The sequence below is a fragment of the Heloderma suspectum genome, chromosome 1, assembly GCF_057233095.1.
Source record: "Heloderma suspectum isolate Gila_16-S chromosome 1, 16-S_ref, whole genome shotgun sequence".
Taxonomy (NCBI): Eukaryota; Metazoa; Chordata; class Lepidosauria; order Squamata; family Helodermatidae; genus Heloderma; species Heloderma suspectum.
In genome coordinates, this window is record NC_139458.1 from 137,634,337 (window position 1) to 137,650,158 (window position 15,822).

A 15,822-nucleotide genomic window follows, 5' to 3' on the forward strand; every position below is an offset into this window, starting at 1 on the left:
GGATCTCCTCGTGAAGGCCTCCAGTTGAGAAATTCTATCAGAGGCATTTTTAAAACAAAGTTGTGTCGTAGTTTCATTTCCTGCCACTTGGGCTTCTAGCTCATTAATTTTTGTCTCCATTTTTTGCCATGATACATTAATTAAATCTACAGCTCCTTGCAAGGCGGTGATGGGATTTTGGATTAAATCCAACCTTTTGGCTTGCTCTGTAAATTTCAAAGATAAAGTCTTTATCAGAGTAAATAATTCCCCTATATCTTCTGTTCTCGAAACTTTTGGCACATGGGGTGCGGGGGGAGTTGATGCCAGCTCCTTTCTTCTCCTCGGCGCAGACATGTTTCTCTCAAACAGATCTTACAGGTCCTCAGATGTTCTCAAATATTGTTAACATTTCTTAAATCATCCCTCAGAAGTTATTTCTTAAAGCATGTATTATTATGGAGCACGTCAGCCCTGTTTTCTCCGATGAAATAGGAGTCTCAGAACAGCTTTTTGCATTGGTAAAGCTCTGGGGAGATAATCCTGGAATCCAGCCCCCCCCCCCATCTCGTGGGGGATACTTTTCTCCAAGATGTTATCCAGAGCTGCCTTGCCCCCGCTTTTAATTCCAGGGGGGAGATGAAAAGGTTTTTCAACCTTTTAAAAAGCTGTTTGAGAAAGCTCCCATGGAGAACCCGTGGGGAAGCTGCCAGAGCGACATCGGTTCCAACCGGAAGTCCCTTATTTATCTGATTTCTTATTAGCACTGGTTTCGTGATTTCTTCCACAGAATGGAATTTCTTAAACAATTAGAGAGCAATCCTACGGCTGCTAGACACTGTCTAGAGGGCCATAGGATATGCTCATTTCTGGGAACTGACCTCAGAGCCTGTGCTCTGAGGTCGGGTCCCAGAAAATTGACTGCCCTGCTTGTCCGCGCTTCCTCTGAGGCAGCGTGGAGAAGCCGCATCCTCCGTGCTTGCAAGACGAGAGCAGATTGACTGAAAAAGGGCGGGGCTGGGGGGCATTCCATGGCAGAGAGTTCGTAACTGCCCGTACGACACATCCAATGGGTTGTATGGCAGCTTCCTCTCCCGGTCAGCCCCCCCCCCCCCCGCCACTGCTAGACAGCCAAAAACGTCTGTCTAGCGAAAAATTGTAAGGCAGGAGAGGCGCGGAGTCAACGATCCCCCTGTGCCTCTCCTGCCTTGCTTTGGATAGGCAGTCGCCTCCAAGGTCGGAGGCAGCCGCCTATCTAGTTAGGATTGCGTCCTAAATTATCATTTTTCCCAAAGTTCCCAGCTATGATTTGGAGTGATATATTTACTCACATCTTGGCAGCTTTTCTGAGCCACGCTTCCCTTCCAAACAGCATAATATCTGCTTCTCTTCTGCAGGTTTATTGTTTCACTATTTTAAATCTTAAGCGTTTCTTAGTTATTTTTACTTCCCACAATATTTCATGTTCACTTATTTGCATCATACACTAAACATGTACAATACCCCAGTAAACAGTTATCCTTCCTTCCCAGCCTTCTTATCTGAAACACCTGCTGGCCTTTCCTGAGTTCAGCTAGGGTTGTACGGATTTTGTTAAATCCAAAGCATCTGTGTTTCACAGATTGTCAAGCATCTTTCATTCTGTTGTCTGCTCATTGACATAATCTGATTCTTGTATGATAATTTTGTTTGTTTGCAAATGCACACATGTGGTAATGCACACTAGCGCAGCCCCCCCCCCCCAGTTAAACACTGGTCCACAAGTCCACAAAATCCATGTGACTCAGAAAAACCCAGTCTGCTATGGCATCCACAGGTCGGATTCATAGAAATCCAATCTCATTTGAATCCATTGCAGATTTCTCCGACATCCCTAATTCAGCTGGGAAAATGTCTTCTTTCAAATGTCTTCTTTCAAACTGTCCTTTCTAGTAATGCCCCTCTCTATATACCCAACCTTCTCTTGCAGATCAATGTGAAACTATCAGACACATCAAAGCATGAAGCAGAACTCGCAATCTTTTTCTGGATATTTACAAAGAAGTTAATACGGTCACTTTGTTCCCTCAAAAGCACGTTGTCCTGGATTCTGCCTTACACCACATGCTCCTTTCCACCATCACCTAAATTCACCATGAATTCTATTTTATCATCCAGTGATTCCTCACTGCTAGGTGGAGCCTGTCTTGTAAGATGATTTCCAGTTTTTATCATAGGATTTGGTCTATTCATGGGTGTCATACTCTTGGTGCTTAAGCTTGCCTCCAAGTTCTCATTACTGCCCTAATAAAAGACAAGAAACTGAACGAACCTTTTGCTTATGTGTTTTACTTTTAAAACAAAAACAAAAAACCAGGCTCATAAAAATCCTGTCTAGGCAACTCACCCACATGCTATTCCACTGCACAATCCTATACATGTCTGTTCCCAGTTAAGTGGGTGTAGGATGGCAGCCTCAGTCATATTTCTGGCTGACCTTCTAAAAACATCAACCAACCTTCCCCAAATAAGGTTTGTCCGTGGAGTTATGGCAGTGCCACAAAGGAAATGAACAGGAATTGAGAATGGTCATTAATTGTAATGGTCCTTTTATTTGCAGCAGCTACGAAGACGTGCTCGTGCCTGGAATGGGGCAGGTCAGTAGAGTTCCCTTTTGCAAGATCTGCTGACCTGCCCCATTCCAGAAATGAACATTTCCACTCATTTCAGGTTGCCCCTGGAAGTGCCTAATCTCCATTGTGCAAGTGGTGGGTGCCACTTAATGGAACAGAATTGGTGGGGCTGGCTGCTTGCGGGTGGTCGCCACTGGCTTTTGCCCCAAGTCACACATGAGTAATATTTTTGATGAAGTATATTTGATGAAGGATAATCCAATTCATTTGCATACCCCAAAGCTTTTCTTCTGATGTTTCTACAATGAAAAGGGTTTCCTTTTCATAGAAATCTCTCATTCTATAAAACCCTTCTTGTTTCAACTTTACATGTTGCTCCTGTTTATCTATATGAGCAAACATTGGATGTAACAGAAATGGAAGCAATGGGGATATTTGGGGATTAATTTATTTTTCCATTTCTTCCAGATTTTTAATATGCTGTATAAAAAGGGGTTATCTACCCATTTCAAATATATATTTTCCCCACCAAATAAAATTTATTCAATGAATAGTGAATCTTTTACAATTGCTTCCATATCTACTCACAGCTTCTCTGATGCTCCCTGTTCTTAATTGATTTGCTTTGTAGTATTTATGGATACTTGGCTCTTCCCACCCCACTTGATCTAATTGCTTTTCCTCAAATTTTTTGGAAACCTTGGGCTTGTCCCTTGATTAATAAAATCTACTAATAATGTTTGTCATTGTACCAGATCTTTCTAATCAATTATTATGGGAAGCATTTGGAAAGCAATATTTGATTTTGGCATTGCTACCACTTTTATTCATAACAAATAATTGTGGCAAGTTCTTGGTGGTTTGGGGATACCAAGTCATCTTGTTTGCCTCCTGAGGAATCTGTATAATGACCAAGTAGCAACGGTAAGATCAGACACGGAACAACGTACTGGTTTAAGATGGGGAAAGGAGTATGGCAGGGTTGTATACTCTCACCCTACCTATTCAACCTGTATGCAGAACACATCATGCGACGTGCTGGGCTTGGTGAATCCAAGGCTGGAGTTAAAATTGCTGGAAGAAACATTAACAATCTCAGATATGCAGATGATACCACTTTGATGGCTGAAAACGAGGAGGAGCTGAGGAACCTTATGACAAAGGTGAAAGAAGAAAGTGCAAAAGCTGGGTTGCAGTTAAACCTCTAAAAAACCAAGATTATGGCAACCAGCTTGATTGATAACTGGCAAATAGAGGGAGAAAACATGGAGGCAGTGACAGACTTTGTCTTTCTAGGCACAAAGATTACTGCAGATGCTGACTGCAGCCAGGAAATCAGAAGATGTTTACTTCTTGGGAGGAGAGCAATGACAAATCTTGATAAAATAGTTAAGAGCAGAGACATCACACTGACAACAAAGGTCCGCATAGTTAAAGCAATGGTAGTAACCTATGACTGCGAGAGCTGGACCATAAGGAAGGCTGAGCGAAGGAAGATCGATGCTTTTGAACTGTGGTGTTGGAGGAAAATTCTGAGAGTGCCTTGGACTGCAAGAAGATCAAACCAGTCCATACTCCAGGAAATCAAGCCAGACTGCTCACTTGAGGGAATGATATTAAAGGCAAAACTGAAGTACTTTGGCCACATAATGAGAAGACAGGATACTCTGGAGAAGATGCTGATGCTAGGGAAAGTGGAAGGCAAAAGGAAGAGGGGCTGACCAAGGGCAAGGTGGATGGATGATATTCTGGAGGTGACGAACTTGACCTTGGGGGAGCTGGGGGTGGCGATGGCCGACAGGAAGCTCTGGCGTGGGCTGGTCCATGAAGTCACAAAGAGTCGGAAGCGACTGAATGAATAAACAACAAACAAACCACTTTTATAACACTAATACTAACCATACTTTTATTTGTCTGATCTCTGGATATACATTTAACTGGAGTTAATTTAAATTTTTGAAATAATTACTCCTAGGCATTTAAATGATTTATGTAGCGTTGGAATGCCTAAATGTCTTTGAATTTCATGTTGCGCTTTGATTTTAATATTTATGTATAATACTCCAGATTTTTTTAAATAGTTAATACACAATCCTCCCACCACACCATATTCATTGACCTCCCACATTAATTCTGGCACGCCTTCTTTAAGATGTGTGGAAAGGATTGCAACATCATCAACAAATATGCTGATTTCCTGGCAGAGTTGTAATACATGTGCAGTCCTGATACCCTGCAGTTGTGTGTCTGAACATTGTGGAAAGAGCCTTTGATTTATCAGCTACCTGGAAGAAAGATTTCTGTATCACCCATAAACACTGAACAGCAACTGTGCAGTTACTTTTCAGTAACAATGGTGCAGCCCAGTGGAACCTCAAATGACCACCCAGAGAGCAGCAGGTCAGCGGGAGGGGGGGGAGTGGCAAATAGATCCAGCATCAGCACCTGGGCTGGCACAGGCAACACCACAGTCTCTTTCTTCTTATTTAAACACATGTTATAGCTGAGGTGGGGACGCAAACAACTAGGCATGTACATGGTTACAGATGCTCATTTTATTATTCTTACCTTTGCATATCCCTTTCTGCAACAAAATGGTCCTTCTTCCCAAGTAAATGCGTTTAGCATCAAGGCAGCAGAAACAAACTCCATTTTATTCCTGAAGTCGTGATGGTGTACAATTTCAGGCCATGAGTTCTGATGATGCCCTGTGATGTGGCTTGGGTTTCAGGGTTCTGCTATGGATCAGATTTGGAGCAGGGGACAGGTTGGGGCTGGATCTACACTTACCGCCTTTTTTCGCTTCCAATGAGGTTTCACCGCCCACCTTTCACACTACGCTGAACCCGCCTCGAATTGGAACCAGAATTTCCCACTTCCGTGCTCCTGCTTTCAATACCCTAATATCCCAGCATTTCCCCTTAATGTGCTCTGATTTTCCGCCTTCGCTACCATATCCAGTCATAGTCCCCTCCTCTGCCTGTCCATATACGGCGGTGTTTGTATTTCCCTCCTGTCCAATCACAGCTCTCAACGGCCCCATGTCTTCTTCTGGCTACTGATCGCATAGCTTCCTCAGCAGCCCCTGTTCCCTCAGCAACAAGCAAAGGGCTGGATGTGTGTGCGCTTGTCTGATCTCAGATGCTAAGCGGGGTCAGCCCCGGCGGTCAGTAGTTGGATGGGTGACAGCCTGGGAATCAGGCTTCCTGCACTGAGCAGGGAGTTGTTCTATCCCTTCAAATGAGTCTAAGTTTTACCCCCTTCTATCTCCTGCTCCTGATGTTTTTTTTTTTTTTTAATTAAGGCGTTATCCTCGCAGAATCAGGGCTTCTCCACAATGTTTTTTTTTTCTAATTCAGGCATGATCTTCGAAAGTTGGAAGTTGGGCAGCTTCACATCTTCGAAGATCATGCCTGAATTAGGGGAAAAAAACATTGTGAAGCCCCGATTCTGCAAGGATAATGCCTTAATTTTAAAAAAAACCATCCAGAGCGGGGGAGAGGAGGGGGTAAAACTTAGCCTCATTTGAAGGGATAGAACAACCCCCTGCTCAATGCAGGAAGCCTGATTCCTAGGCGGTCACCCATCCAACTACTGACCAGGGCCGACCCCGCTTAGCATCTGAGATCAGACAAGCGTGTGCAGGAAAACAGCACAGTGCTCAAGTGTGAACCAAGCTTGTGCATTCGATGAAGCACTGCAATGGGGAAAATGGGTGAGTGTGAATAATCACGTTTTAATGCGAGAGCATTTAACCCAACGGGACACCGAATTCATTGCAATGGCAGGCGCAATGTAGATCGGCCCTGGGCCAGGTTTATCAGGAAGCCAGACAAAAAGAGACCAGCACCATGGGATGCTCCAAGTGGGGCTGGAAGCTAGACTGGGATGGCTATATTTTGCTCTAACAACGATCAGAGCAAAACTGAAGTTCAAATAGAAGCCTTGCTGGAGTTAGGCTGGCTGGCCCCACCTCCATGCTGACTCTGGTTTTGTTTTTTAAAGGGACTTGGGCTGTTTTATCACCCTCAGGCTTCAATGATATGGGACTGTGGCATGCTAGTTTCCTCATGTCCTGAGTCCTCAGAGTCGGAGGATGCTAATGCAACCTCCTCTGGGCACAGGAGAGCTGGTCCCTGGGGTCTTTCTGGAGAACTGTGTCAGGGGAAGCAGAAGCCTCATGACACCTTTCTATAGCCATGTCTTCTCCCTGGAGCGTATTCCTCTGAGGACAAGGGGTCTGAGTCATCTAAGGATGAGGGTCAGGGTCCTGGCCATGAGAGACGGTGCTATGATTTAAGTGATTTTAAAGTGTAAAATTATACATGCACAGTATTTCTTTTTCTTTTCTTTATTGGGGTTGGCAAAAAAGGTTTGTTTGTTTGTTTGTTTTGCTCTAAAGTATCAGGAACGAAGAAGCAGTTGTTAAGCATGGAATGGTGGCATGGAGGAGAAGAGAAATATTAGTTGTGTGTTTCACAACTGAAGTTATACACATGAGGCCCCGACCATTAAGTCCAGCTTCTGAAATTACCTAGGCTAGCTGTAGTGATGCGGGTTTTCTGGAAAACATTGAATTGGAAAATTAGGGTGATTTGAATGGGATAATTTGCAACAGAAAAAGTTCAGTTTGCAATGGAAAATGTTCAGATGCCCTAGACAGTGGTCTAATTTAGCACATTTTAGCATGTATTTAAACAAGTAAAATTTGTCCCAATAAGTATTAGTCCTGTAGAATTTAAGGAAATAAATTAATTACAGCACATTTAGGATGCAATCCTATGCACGTTTAGGCAGAAAAAAAGTCCTACAACTCCCAGCATTCATGACTGGCTGGGAAATACTGGGAATTGTAGAACATTGTTCAGTCTAAACATCCATAGGATTGTACCTTTAATGTGATTTAAATGTTATATTATGTAGAAATTATATTGGAATACAATGGTATATACTTCCTTTATATTGTTTAAATTTAAGGTAAAAAAATACTGAAAACTGTTGACACAATTACATTTTTAGCAACCCAAAAAACTGCTTAGTTTGCTGACAACCATTTATCTATTTCAATTTCTACAGCTGTACAATAATTAAAAATGAGTACAATATGTAATGTTTGTCATTTTTATTCCCCTATGCTCCCCACGTACAAATTAATAACATATATGTATTCTTTCATATATTTGCAAGGGATAATAAGCTGGAAAACATTATTATTATTATTAGTAGTAGTATTAATTTCATTTCTATACTGCCCAATAGCCAAAGATCTCTGGGCGGCTCACAAGAATTGCATTAATTACATCTTTGAAACTGCTACACTTGCTTAATATTGTATTTGCAATTAGCATCAATTCATTGCTACTAATGAACTTCTAAAATGGAAACTTTTCCAGAGAAAAATAAAGCAATGGAAAAATCTCCACTCCCGATCACCGTGTAGCTGCACCACTGCTCAGTAAAACAATTTCCAGAAGGGTAACCATGTTAGTCTGTTGCAGCAAAAACAAACAGTTTTGTGTAACCTTAAAGATGAACAAATTTCATAATTTGGGGAAGGCTGGCATAAACCAGCCTTCCTCAATCTTGCTGCCCTGCAGATGTCTTGAGTACCATTTGAGTACATAAATACTGTCAGTTAAAAGCATGATTGATCTGCTTGCTAGCCTTCTCGGTTCTAAACTAGGAGTGCCAGATGCAAATAAAAATCAGTTATGTTGGCAGGCTTTTTGCAATGTTTCTTACGCTTTCCATGAAGAGATACAGGATCGGGATCTTTGCATCCATGATTTCATCCCTTGGCAAATATCGCCATCGTTTAAAAAAAAAAAAAAAGTATGTCCTTTATATAAAAAGCACTAGAAATCTTTTCAAATGGAAGCAAGGATTCTCAGAATTCTAAGATCTCTTGAGCCACATAAAAGGCAGCTTGGGTCAGTATACAGTCTATGGGCTGTACACTTCCAACTCTCGTCATGCATTTGAAATGGCTTACATACAGTTAATTCTACTTCACTACAAGGAATGAGCCTGATGGCTTCTTCAAGTATATTCTAGTCCTACAGAAGTAGGAGTCTAAAAAATAAATACTCTGTGACTGCAAATACACATAATATTAATCATGTGTGTGAGAGAAAGAGAGGGAGAGCACGTGCAAGCATTGTGTATACATCTGTTTTCTAAGAGAGCTTCATTTTTGTATGATGGCAAAATGTGTTGTTTAGGCGTAGTCTTATCAAATTAAGCTGAGTCCCACCATCACTCTGCTATAGACGTGCCAGTAGATGTAATCCTTGATGGCTGCCCCTGGCTCACAGAACTTTATGAGGGTAATACGACAACACAAAGTGACCCAAATCGATCTTTGGCTATTTTGCGAAGCATGACCACACGCTTGCCTGTTTTCATAGAATCATAGAATAGTAGGGTTGGAAGGGGCCTACAAGGCCATCGAGTCCAACCCCCTGCTCAATGCAGGAATCCAAGTAAGAACATTCCCGAAAGATGGCTATCCAGCCTCGTCTTGAACGCCTCCAGTGTGGGAGAGCCCACCACCTCCCTAGATAATTGGTTCCATTGTCGTATTGCTCTAACAGTCAGGAAGTTTTTCCTGATGTTCAGCCGGAATCTGGCTTCCTGTCACTTGAGCCCATTATTCCGTGTCCTGCGCTCTGGGATTCTTGGACTCATTTCTCCCATGCTGCCTCTCAATGCCTCTGATCCTGCATATACTTGTCCTGCTGGATCCTTGATTACCGTAGGAAACTCCATTAAGGTTGTTGAGGTTCTCAGCAAATGGCTCAAGACGGTTTCCTTTAAAAAATCCACAGATCTGTTTACTGCCATTTTAGCCTGCTTATTTCTTTTGTAAGGAAATGAGAAAATTACTTATTTGATCATGGCTAGGCAAGTCATGATTACCGTTATTGACTAGCTAAGGCCAAGCATGGCTGCCTACAAGTCGATGCTTTGTATGGGACAGTAGTTCTGTAGTAATTTGGAGAATGGGTTACCAGGTGCTCATCTGGAAATGCCACCTGCCACTTAGAGTTTAGAGAGCATGCAGCAGCAGCAGTTCATCTGTTCGCTGCTGCTGCATGGTTGAGTTGACGAGAAGAGTGGGCAAAGGTGTCATGCTGTGAGGTACCCATTTGCTGCTCCCAAGCTCCACAAACGATTGTTGGCATCTCTGGAAGAGCTCTTGGCAACTCTGCCTCCCAGCACAATCTTAATGCATGTTCTTTTGTGCAGCATAGGAAGACATGAAACAAGGCAAGAAAAGACCACACAGGCATCAAGAGAAGCAGATAAAAGAAGTATAAGGAGTGAGCAGGAAGTGGCCCTCTAAATCACCAGGAGGCATAGAATGGAGTAGCAACTCACGGACTGCAACAACACTATGGAAGTGGGGAAAGGGAGAGACCTGTCAGGGCTCAGCAAGTCACCTGAATAGGTGTGATAAATGAAGGGAGGCAGCCAGGCTCAGAAGCTCCAAGATCTGCTTTGGGGGCTAAATCTTCTGTTTCCTCTGGTACACAAAATGCATAAGGAGTACCTTGGTTTAACTTTTCCTCTAGGAATAAAGGTGTGCATTTTCAAAACTGAGCTGCCTTAGCAGTAAAAAGTCACCTTACCAACCAATATACAGTCAGGGCCAGAAATATTGGAACAAGGATAACTGTTTGGGCAGTTGGCCTCTGTACACCACCACATTGAAGGTGAAAGGAAACACACCCAGATGGGAGCGAAGTCAGGACTTTTAGCTATAATTTAGGGGGTTTGACAAAAGTGGGGCACTAACCATTCAGGAAGGACAGCCAGTGGCATACCCCGCCCCCCCCCCCATCGTTGGTGGCTCATAAGTAATGGAACAAACCAACATCATTTCAAACTTAAGGGCCGCCTTTAATACCTGGATGAAAATCCTTTGCAGTCAATGACTGCCTGAAGTCTGGAACCCATGGACATGACCCAATGCTGAGTTCCCCCCCCTCAAGATGCTTTGCCAGGCCTTTGCTGCAGCTGCCTTCAGCTGCTGCTTGTTTGTGGGTCTTTCTGCCTTCAGTCTTGTCTTCAGTAAGTGAAAAGCACACTCTATTGGGTTGAGATCAGGTGACTGACTTGGCCATTGAAGAACATCCCACATCTTTGCCTTCAGAAACTCTTGGATAGCTTTTGCTGTATGTTTGGGGTCATTATCCATCTGCAATATGAAGTGGCGTCCTATCAGTTTGGCAGCATTTGGCTGCATCTGAGCAGAAAGTATAGCCCTGTACACTTCAGAATTCATCCTGCTGCTTTTATCAGCAGTCAGGTCATCAATAAACACCAGTGACCCAGTTCCATTGGCAGCCATACATGCCCATGCCATAACGCTGCCTCCACCATGTATGACAGATTATGTGGTATGCTTTGGATCATGAGCTGTTCCTTTCCTTCTCCGTACTTTTCTCTTCCCATCATTCTGGTACAAGTTAATCTTGGTTTCATCAGTCCAAAGAATCTTACCCCAGAACTGGGCAGGCTTTTTTAGGTGTTTGCTGGCAAAGGCTAAACTGGCCTTTCGGTTCTTGAGCGTTACCAGTGGTTTGCACCTTGTTGTGAAGCCTCTGTATTTACATTCATAAAGCTGTTTCTTGACTGTAGATGTTGACAATGACATGCCTGCCTCCACAAGAGCATTCTTGACCTGGCTAGATGTTGTGAAAGGGTTCCTCTTCACCATGAGCAGAATTCTGCAGTCATAAACTTTAGTTGTCTTCCGTGGTCCTCCAGGCCTTTTGCTGTTGCTGAGCTTGCCACTTAATTCCTTCTTTTTCAGGATGTTCCAAACTGTTGTGTTGGCCACTCCCACTGTTTTTGCTATCTCTCTGATGGGTTTATTTTGTTTCCTCAGCCTAATGATGGCCTCCTTCACTCGCATGGACACCTCTTTGGGCCTCAGGTTGGGAGTTCCAGTGAACAGCTACCAAATGCAAATGTAACACTCAGAACCACTTCCAGGCCTTTTATCTGCTTGATTGGTCATGGGTTACCCAGGAAACAGGCCACACCTGGCCATGCAGCTGCTTGTCAGCCATTTGTTGCATTATTTATGAGCCACCAACGATGGGTGTGTGTGTATGCTACTGGCTGTCCTTCCTGAATGGTTAGTGCCCCACTTTTGTCAACCCCCTTGAATTACAGCTGAAAGTCCTGACTTTGCTCCCATCTGGGTGTGTTTCCTTTCAGCTTCATTGTGGTGGTGTACAGAGGTCAACTGCCAAAACAATTATCCTTGTTCCAATATTTCTGGCCCTGACTGTAGATTTGGCATCTATAACCAAGTAAAAAAAATGGAAATAATATTCTGAAGATGAGATTGCATTTTCTATCCCAGGTAAGTAGCTGAGCGATCCATCACTTTTTTTTTGCTAGAGTAACATCATATAATCTTGTCCTGTGCACCACTGTGAAGTACTTCCAATGCATATATTTTCAGGAACAGACCTGTAGGCTAGAGCCACAATTCGTAAACCCTTTACTCTGATACAATGTAATAATTTTCATAGGGTTATTCTGAAATAAGAGAGGCATGGCTTGAACTCTAGAATTCCTTATCAACAATGAGCCCCTTAAAGTCAGAAATTATTCAAAATTGTAGCTAAGAATTTCCCACTTTTTGCACAAAGTTCCACATTCACATTTTCATTTTTAGAGGTTAAGATCTTCCCCCTTAATATTGTTACAAAGGTTTGAATAGATTTTTTAAAACTTAAATTATTATTAGGACAGTAACTATAATTTATTATTTTTACCCCACTATTGTCCCCAGAGTGGCTTACAGCATAAATAAGTCATTTTTCCTTAACACAAGTATCTACTTTCTCTTTTCTATCTTTCTGTTTAATCCCCCACCAACAAAATCCTATGTGCTTCTCACCAACAGTTGTATTATTTTGCCTCTGTCATCTTTGACCTGGATTCTCATTCACCAACCCAGAGCATGGCTTCCTAAATGCCAGCAATACATGTGCTTTGGTGTCAATGTGTGAACTTCCTGGGAAGGTTTTGCAGCTAGCAGGGTCAATCGTACATACATGCCAAATGGCTGGCAGTTGGGCTACTGGTCTGCAGAACAGCAATATAGCATTACAAAGACTCACCCACTGTGGATACGTGGAGCTGCTTTGTTTTCTCACAAGAGTTACTTACCCATGTCAGCCAATAACTCATGGATCTCAGCCACAGTAACTTCTGTGATTTCAAAAAGTATAAAATTTACCACACAAATCTTGGGACTTGCTGCATTTAAAGGCTGCTCATATGCTACAGTAGAAATTACTTGTTCACCGCCCAGAGAACCTTGGTTTGGGGGCAGCCTAAAAGTGTACAGATGTAAATAAAAAATAAATTCACAATTTAGCAACTTTGCCATAACACAAGAGGTGACCATACACTGTTTCTAGAACACTGTTGAAACACAAAGTATTGCCGTTGCTCTCATCTGCCTGTAACGTGCTTCTCTATGGTATACAATACATGGAGTTTAAACAGTTCCTCTATCTGCCTCTCAAATTATGGGGAAGATTTAATATGTCTCTGCTTCTTCTGTTATATTATGAAGTGATCTTAAGAGCCATGAATTACTGGTCCACAAGTTATGTTGCTCAGGCAAGTTCATGAATGGAAGGGGGATACTTCTCCTGAAAGAGAAGGCTATCAATGGCTACTAGGCTTGATGGCTATGTGCTACCTCCAGTACCAGAGGCGGTATGGGGAACATGGGCAGGAGGGTGCTGTTGCACTCATGTCGTGCTTGTGGTTTCCTGGTCGACAGGTGGTTGGCAGTGTGTGAACAGAGTGCTAAACTAGATGGACCCTTGGTCTTATCCAGCATGTCTCTTCTTATTGTACTTCACACATTCCTTTTTAAGGTGCACAAAGGCAATGTATAGATGAGACTTGTTTGGAAATACATCTCATATGGGTCTACTTATCAGAAAACCAAGTCTGACTGCAGCGCACTTTTGAACATACACCAAGTGATAAACCCATGTTTGCTGTCACAGAGCATGTGAACCAGTCCATGTTGGCCTAACACCATCTGCAAAATTGGCCAGAACTGAAGCACGCTTACAAGAAGCCTTGCATTGTAAAGCATCACAGTATCCCACTGAACATAAAGGTTGTGCTCTGCTTCAGAATACCACAGACTTCATAGAACTGATGACAGACCACAGTCAGTGTCCATCAGCTGTGAAGTTTTGACCTGGCAACCATATGCTGAAAAGAAAGATGAATCTCATTTGCTAAGGGCTAAGCTGTTGCAGTTAAATTAGGCCCAATATGTTTAGAGTTCTTTTACATGAATGCCATTGTTATAATTGCCCCAGGAACATTAGTATCAGAAGATATATAAATCCTTTCAAAATTCATTATTAACTTAAACAGTTAAATAGTTATCATCTGGAATATGTGACAGCCAAGTAAACTAGGTCATAGCCAGGATCAAGCTCAGCTATCATTACTGGCCCTCGCAAAAGACAATATTGTGGGTGTTCTATTTTGTAGGAGTTTCCCCCCACATCCCCACCCAAAGCTATATGAGGTCTGTTAAAGGGGAGGGGAGGAGAAAACTAAAGCCTTTGTGTGGATCACAACAAACTCTGGCAAATTCTTAAAGAGATGGGAGTACCAGACCACCTTACCTGTCTCCTGAAAAACCTGTACAAGGGTCAAGAAGCAACAGTAAGAACCAGACATGGAACAACCGAGTGGTTCAAAATTGGGAAAGGAGTACGACAAGGCTGCATATTGTCACCCTGCTTATTTAACTTATATGCAGAGTACATCATGAGAAACGCCGGGTTGGATGAATCACAGGTCGGAATTAAGATTGCCGGGAGAATTATCAACAACCTCCGATATGCAGACGATACCACCCTAATGGCAGAAAGCGAAGAGGATCTCAAGAGCCTCTTGTTGAGAGTGAAAGAGGAGAGTGCAAAAGCTGGTTTGAAACTCAACATTAAAAAAACGAAGATCATGGCATCTGGCCCCATCACTTCCTGGCATATAGAAGGGGAAGAAATGGAAGCAGTGACAGATTTTACTTTCTTGGGCTCCAAGATCACCGCAGACGGTGACTGTAGCCATGAAATTAAAAGACGCTTGCTCCTTGGGAGGAAAGCTATGGCAAACCTAGACAGCACAGTAAGAAGCAGAGACATCACCTTGCTGACAAAGGTCCGTCTAATCAAAGCTATGGTTTTCCCAGTAGTAACGTATGGCTGTGAGAGCTGGACTATAAGGAAGGCTGAGCGCCGAAGAATTGATGCTTTCGAACTGTGGTGCTGGAGAAGACTCTTACGAGTCCCCTGGACTGCAAGGAGGTCAAATCAGTCCATCCTAAAGGAAATCAACCCTGAGTGCTCATTGGAAGGACAGATCCTGAAGCTGAAGCTCAAATATTTTGGCCACCTAATGCGAAGAGAAAACTCCCTGGAAAAGACCCTGATGCTGGGAAGGATTGAAGGGAAAAGGAGAAGGGGACAGCAGAGGATGAGATGGCTAGATAGCATCACCGATGCAATGAATGTGAACTTGAGCACACTCCGGGAGAGAGCGCAGGACAGGAAGGCCTGGCGTGCTATGGTCCATGGGGTCACGAAGAGTCGGACACGACTGAACGACTGAACAATAACAACAACCAAGAGCATAGTTGCTAAAGATACATTAAAGAATATGATTCCTTTGTCTACTAAAAATTCATACCACCCCAATTAATTCAAGCCTCATTCCTAATTCAAGCCTCATTTCTCATTTATAGGTAGGTTTCATGCAAATATAGTATTGTGACCACCGCATTCACTTTGTAGCTGCAGATCAAAAATATAGTGTTTGTTAGAAATTGTTGCTTCTTGTTGGTTCCATGAGCATTTCTGGGGTTTGTGTGCAGCATCTGTACCAGCTTTTAAAATTACGCCTGCCCTCAAACATCCCACCCCTGCAACTGTGCAGAGTCCCCCAACAGGGTGACAATGATTTACCTCAGCTGGTGAATCTGGCCTGAAGATTCATAAACTCAACTGAATAAATATATCCTAACAAACATTTGTGGTAGTCAACAGATGTCTTCCACTTCCTGTGTCAGACTCTCAGGCCAATATGCTTTCAGAGCCAAGCTCTGCATTTCTTCACATTCATGTTGCCTCCAAAGGAAGCATATTATAATTTGTCCATTTTAGGAAAA